The sequence below is a fragment of the Podarcis melisellensis genome, assembly GCF_964234715.1.
Source record: "Podarcis melisellensis genome assembly, chromosome: 13".
Taxonomy (NCBI): domain Eukaryota; kingdom Metazoa; phylum Chordata; class Lepidosauria; order Squamata; family Lacertidae; genus Podarcis; species Podarcis melisellensis.
Window position 1 is genome coordinate 23,185,411 of NC_138545.1, and position 7,009 is coordinate 23,192,419.

The window sequence follows — 7,009 nt, forward strand, 5'->3', positions numbered from 1 at the left end:
AAAATGCAGGAGACAGCCACTGAGAATATGATACCAAACGCTGTTTGTCTTAAATAGCAGGTCACTATGTTAGGTCGGCCAATGAATAGCAAGGAGCACAGGAAGCAAAGCAGTAGAGAGATGAGAAGAGAGTAGGTGAGTTCCCGATTGTTGGCTTTGACGATAGGGGTGTCTTTGTTCTTAATGAAAATCCCCAGCACTGCAGCTGTGATTAGAGAAGAAAACAAAATAAAGAAGGCTAAAGTAGTCCCCAAGAGCTCCGTGAAAGAGAGAAAGTTAAGGGTCTTAGGAAGGCAGTTATCTTTGTTCTGGCTTGAGAATTGACCTTCTGGGCATTGGAAGCAGTTGTCCATATCTGAAAATGGGACAAAGTTTGTATCAATCGTTCAATAGTCAAAGATGACAAACTCAGCATAGAACTGTCCGATTAAATAACAGTAAATGGGAATACTTTCTGAAAGTTTCTTCCTCTACACTGGTGCCATTGCTCTTTTGGTCTCAGAACATCCAGCTGGGATTAAGCAAGCTAGATCATTTCAGCATTCAGCGCTCTCTCTCTCGCTCTCTCTCTCTCTATCAGAGTAGACATTTCTTGTTGTATTTTCACTTATATAAAAATATTTTGATATTTCTTAGGTAAAACAATAACAAGACTCTGCAACCATACATGTGGGAGGTGTATACATTGAGAAATCAATGTATAACTACACTTGTGGTGTGAATCACTATGGATGAAGCACAAATCAACTTCAACTACACCCATGATATGAATGTTCTGTATCAAGATGTACATCAAAAACACACACATCTTTCGACTTGAAATAAGAGATGGAAATCCCTTTTAGAAAAGCATGGCAATGGTGATGAAATCTTGCAGTATACCAAACACATTATCTGGACTTGATATAAAATGTTATGGATCTATGTCAGAACTAGACAATTGTCATTCACATTCTGTTTTAGGTAACTATATTGACAGCAGAAAAAGGGGATTCAATGTGCAATCCATCATTTAGGTCACTATGTCTTATACCATTCTGGTCTGAAATCTTTCCATCTGGACATGGAGTGCAATCATAGCAACAAAATGGCTCCCCCTCCTTCTTTTTTCTTCTGTAGCCTGGAAGACAGTGATCATTACATCTGGCAAGTGGCAGCACCTATCCATTAAAAATGAAGAGAAATAAATTGATGTACCTTTACAAACAGACACACACACACACACAAAAAAATGCTGCTGTTGAGAACTTTGGGTCCCATGGTAAATGAGATTTAAGTGATTCAAAACCATCAAATCCCACAATAATTTTGTACATTAATGCTAGATAGATAGAAGAGGAAAGGGGGTGGGAATTGATTTTGTATGTGTGGCTTTCGGACAAATTGATTCAAGCTCATCATCGGCCAGTTGCTGATTGCTTCACAAGCTGTTTCTTCTACCTTTGAGTAAGATTAGAAATGAGAATGCAGGACTAGTGAAAAGAACAGAGCAAGGATACAGTACACTAGAAACAACCAGCTTAATTCTGTTTGGCTGTGTCTAAGAAAACTCCTAACATAGAATTAAGAATGGCCAGGATATCGCACCAGGACTTTATTATACAAAAAAAATCTGCTCACTAGGAAAATGACCCTTGGAAATTGATGCCTTGTTCATTTTTTTCATTTGGTCAAGATAATACAGTAGGGCAGCAGTTTGACATTTACCTTCTCTTGCACTGACTTACATTTATTTATTACAATGTTTTAAAATTTGGATTGGCCTTTATACTTTTAAAATAATGAGGTGTTAATATATATGGGCAATATATAACTGAATTAATAAGAAAGAAAATAATCATTTAGTCAACCACTCTGCTATATGATTTAGTCAACCATATATGTTACTAGTGGACGCGGGTGGTGCTGCGGGTGGCCTCAGCGCCTAGGGCTTGCCGATCGAAAGGTCGGCGGTTCGAATCCCTGCGGCGGGGTGCGCTCCCGCTGCTCGGTCCCAGCGCCTGCCAACCTAGCAGTTCGAAAGCACCCCTGGGTGCAAGTAGATAAATAGGGACCACTTTCTAGCGGGAAGGTAAACGGCGTTTCCGTGTGCAGCTCTGGCTCGCCAGAGCAGCGATGTCACGCTGGCCACGTGACCCGGAAGTGTCTTCGGACAGCGCTGGCCCCTGGCCTCTTGAGTGAGATGGGCGCACAACCCCAGAGTCTGGCAAGACTGGCCCGTACAGGCAGGGGTACCTTTACCTTTTACCTATATGTTACTGAGAATAATAATATATCAGTGTAAGAAGAATTATCAAGGCTCATTGTTGGAACTCTTCCCATTTAGCACCTGCTCTTATATTTTCAATGTACATATGAATAAGTAGACAGATAGATTGACTCTCCTACTGAATGGAATCACATGGCATGGTTCTTTATTGTGCCTCTTACTAATTTAAGTTTTATCTTATTTCTATATTTGGATCCCACCTGGTTAAATATTGTGTGCCATGTGATAGCCTCTTCATTCACTGTGAATTTCTGATCCGGTAAAGCCTGTGGATCCATCCCTCCTACTTTCACTCGTAAAAACGATTTGTTTGGAAAAAGTACCCAGTTTACAATATCAAATCCAGATACTAATTCACTATTCTCATCAAATGACACTCTGTCACCAGCACTGTTGTTAAAGGAGATACTTCGTAGGAAAGAGTGAAGCTGGAATGAAAAAAAGTGCAAGTCAAAATTTTTAAAAAGAGGGACTTTTGGCGAGGCAAGATAGTGAGTGCCATAGCCGCACTAAATTCCTAAGGACCACCAGAACCAACCAAGCTGCTTGTCTGGTCCCCACACCACCTTCACCAGCACAGCAATGAAATGGGAGCCCAGGGAGCCCAAAATGGCAAGTGAAGAGGCAGCGCAGAGCCTCACACACCCATACCCCAACAATCTTGATCCCACCAGGACCAAGAGAGCCCCAATGAAATTCCTGGACTGGAGGCCTCCAACTTACTGCTGCTGCCATCACCACCACCACCACTGCCAAGTGAGAATGGCAGGAGGGGACCGAGAAAGTCAGGGAGGCTGTGAGGAAATGTGCAGCCTAGCCCAGGCCTGACACCAAGCCAATATCCTTGGTAACTGGCACAAAAGAGCAGAGTGGGGCCCAGTGACGAACCACATTCTGGGGACCACACGGGGGAAAGACAAATGCGGCACAGGCCCTCCCGTCCTAGCGGAGATGTACAGACAGGCACAACACCCCCCCCATATTTTATTTTAATTTTTAATTTTAATTTCATTTATTATCAATATTTTCAAAACCCTTTGAAGAAGTGTAATGGCGGTGCCCATGTAGGTGACCAATATATATACACACACCTCTGTTTATTTAATTAATCTCATTAAAGAATTTATATGATTACAACACAATAAAAAAACAACGGGAAGATGGCATAGTCTATGAAATTAATGCCACTCAGTAGACTAGAATGTGGTCTAAACCTCCCTTATTAGTGAAAAGTAAATAACTCACTATAAAACTCACTTACAGATGGTACCAAACACCACAGAAACTGGCCCTGATACACCCAGGAACCTCACAAAAATGATGAAGAGGCTACACTTCCACAGGCATACACTTCCACATGTGGTGGGAATGCCCAGAAACCCAACTCTTCTGGACAACAGTCATACAAGAAATACTGTATTTCTCGCTCCATAAGATGCACCTGAACATAAAACGCACCTAGTTTTTAGAGGAGGAAAGGGGAAAAGCCCCAGTTTTCAGAGGATCAGCTCAAAGTTGTTGAGCTGACTTTGAAAAGGAAAAAAAATTCTGTTTTTATAGGGTTAAACTCAGTTTTGCAGCTTCTTTAGGAAACGAAAAGGAGTTGTTTCTACAGTTTCCAGACATATAATCTAATCAGCCAATCACATGTCGCTGGGGAAACAAACAGCCTCTGTCTGCGGAACATTCAACAATGGAGGCCTGGGCAAGGGGGCAGGGCCAGAAAGGGAGCCAGGGATCAACCACACATTCACTCCATAAGACGCACAGATATTTCCCCTTACTTTTTAGGAGGGAAAACGTGCGTCTTATGGAGCGAAAAATACGGTAAGCAAAATGACTAAACAGGTACTAGAAGTTACCCCAGAATGGGCCCTACTGAACATCTTCCAAAATATCAATTCCCACCAGTGCACCAATGGTACCAATGGGGAGGTTTTATTGGGGTGCTATTTTTATTTTGATTAAATATATTGTGGCTTTTATGTTGATCTTTTCTGTGCACCTCGGGGTATAGGGAGGTATGTATGCCTTCCTTGTCTTCTGATGTGAATGGAGACGAAATAGTGAGATAACTCTTTCTTTTTGCAAAATTTTTCATTTTCTGCATATAAGCGGCACTTGTAAAATTAATCATATCCAGCATATTTAAGCAGTAAAATATTATACTTAACAACACCAAATCATTATATGTAAAGTCATAAAAATAACAAAAAAAAGAAAGATACTTGTGTGGGATTTATAAAAAGAAAAACCAATGCTCCAAATCCATAATAGGCTAATACCTTATTAGGCAATCATGTTTTGCAACGTTTTAGTTGGCCTAATGAATATGTTGCCCTAATATGGATTATATAATAGAATAATTATGTGTCTCTATAATAGGGTAGAAAAGTTTGTTTGTTCCAAATAAATAAACCAGCAGTTTTTTCCTGTTCTCTTTTAACTCTGGAATTCTATCCACCTTTTGTATTATTAATAAAAAATTACAAGGAGAAAAGAAGTCACGGGAGTGGGCAAAGTATTCAAGGATCACAGGACATTGTTAGCAGATATGTGCATACAGCTTTCAAAGAAATTAACTTTGGATGAGAAACACTACCTGCCAAGGTTGTACTTTTACTGGACTCACTCTACCTCTGTTTGGCATGGCTCTGTGTTTCCGCCTGGCTGAGTACATCTTATGTAAACTATGTCCTATGGCATGAACTGCATTGTAGATGGTGTAGCTTTGGCCAGTCATACTCATCTCAAAGAGTGTCCCAGGGAGGCTCTCCAAATTCTCTTCACCACTACAGGCATTATTAGTATTTTCCATGCCATCCATAGAATCAGAATATAAGCAGTTGAATGCATTTTCCCAGAAGAGCAAAATAAACCCATCTTCATTTTTTGATTTAGGACGAACAGTCTGCAGGAATTTTCTGAACCCTGGCACTTCATTTAAGTGTATTGCAAAAGTGAAGGCACCATCAAAGACTTGCATATCCATATCCGTCTGTGTTGTGTCTGCTGAGAAATCCCATTGGGCTGTCATGATCCATACTTTCCCTACAGCTAATGGTAGGATATCCTCCAGTGCTGCATATGCATATATTTTAAATAACAAAAAAGAGATAGTAATAGTTTCTGCATTTACAACCAACACTTGAACACTGGCATTTGATAGATAAATATCTTCATCCAAGATGGAATCAAAGGAAGTAAGTGTATCTGCTGCTTGAGAGGTGGCTGGAATTTTCCCCTTAAGGGCTATACAGATTCCATGGTTCAAAAGCATTGGAATCAAGGTCTGTAAAAACTTGTCTCCATTATCATCGTCCATTGTGAGGATCCCAACCCATGTCCATTGAAAATGCAGAAGAAGCTGAGCTATCCCTTCATACTGATATTCTTCATTGGGCACCATCCGGTAGAATGAAGGGAGATGGGTTTTAACATCAGTCACTGGAGCAATTACACAATAGGCAATCTAAGTAAAAAAATATGTAAATTTCAGTAAAATGTCATGCAAGTCTTTTTTTCAAGAGTTCATTGGGTGAGTGGGGGGTGACATAAGATACTCCTGAAAAGTCATAATGGAGAAAACAAATGCCTTCAAACTATATAGCAGGGACTTGCCACTGGCCATCATTCGATACGATATATTCTTTATTGTCATTGTCCCATACAGAACAACAAAATTGAAAAAATCTACATCAGACATTCAAAAACCAGCAAGCATGCTATCCCAGCTATTCCAGCCTGGTTAGTCCCCTAAAAACTCTGATACCCCATAATTAAATACAATATACTCCCATAGAGACTACCTTACACTGCGTTTAAAACCAAAATCGCATTTGAATAGAAACCAGGACCCTCTGTTATGAGAATCCCATTTCTTTGTTTGCTAGTATTTTATTGTATATTTTATTTAAATGGACAAGGAAGACTTCATTAATTAGATCATTTAGTCAGTTACTAGGTTTCTTATTCTATCTCTGACTACCCATTCTATGCCAGAGACACTGAAATGAGGTGTCACAATTGCCAGTGGGAGATGCTCTGGCCCAACTGCAGGACATACCCTTGAGTGGTGACAATTCCATTTGTAGTTGTTTTGGGGAGGGAGGGAGGGTTACCACTTGTGCCTTCTCATGAAGAATGGGATTAATTATTCACTTTTCCTCTTGCATGAATAGGGGGCCAATTACACAGTTGTGTTAACTACACATTCATTGTTTGCTGACTGACACTTTCTTTCCATAAAGAACAAAAGAGAAACTGAAAAGGCCATCAGTAGAAAGGTAAATATTATCTATAATAGTAATGATAATAATAATAATAATTCATATCCCACCCATCTGGCTGGGTTTCCATGTGGGAAAACCGTATAGCCAATCCAAATATTTTACCTGTGGAATCTTGTAGATGCCTAAAAGAGTAGCCATGTAAAGGGAGATTTCAGAGTCGAGTCCTCCAATGACGGCCATCAGATTCTTCTGCTTATTGCATTTGAAGTTGGGGATTATAGTTTTATGACTGGAAAGAAGTTTCAGGGTGTTCTGATGAGTCATCCTTGCATTTGTATAACTGTCATAAATGTGGAAGCCAAGGCTGACATTTGGTAGAAATTCAGGGTTCTTGTTTATCTCTTTGACAGCAAATGCCAAGGACAAGATACGCTGGTAGCTCTTTGTCCTTGAACTGAAGAAAGAGTTATTTAAGGCATATATATAGCTCTTCATCAACCATCAGTTG

The 7,009-nt window shown here is 40.1% G+C and overlaps 1 long non-coding RNA gene across 2 annotated transcripts; it reads right to left on the minus strand.

Annotated features, from left to right (window-relative positions):
• Positions 1–578: 578 nt before the first annotated feature.
• Positions 579–6,792, minus strand: LOC309355983. 2 transcript variants are annotated; one of them, XR_014162682.1, is made up of 2 exons: positions 6,664–6,792; positions 579–1,160 (listed from the first exon to the last, which is right to left on the minus strand). It is a non-coding gene; the product is annotated as an uncharacterized lncRNA (long non-coding RNA). The 2 variants fall into 2 exon arrangements; XR_014162683.1 differs by lacking the exon at positions 6,664–6,792 and adding an exon at positions 4,872–5,262.
• Positions 6,793–7,009: the final 217 nt, after the last annotated feature.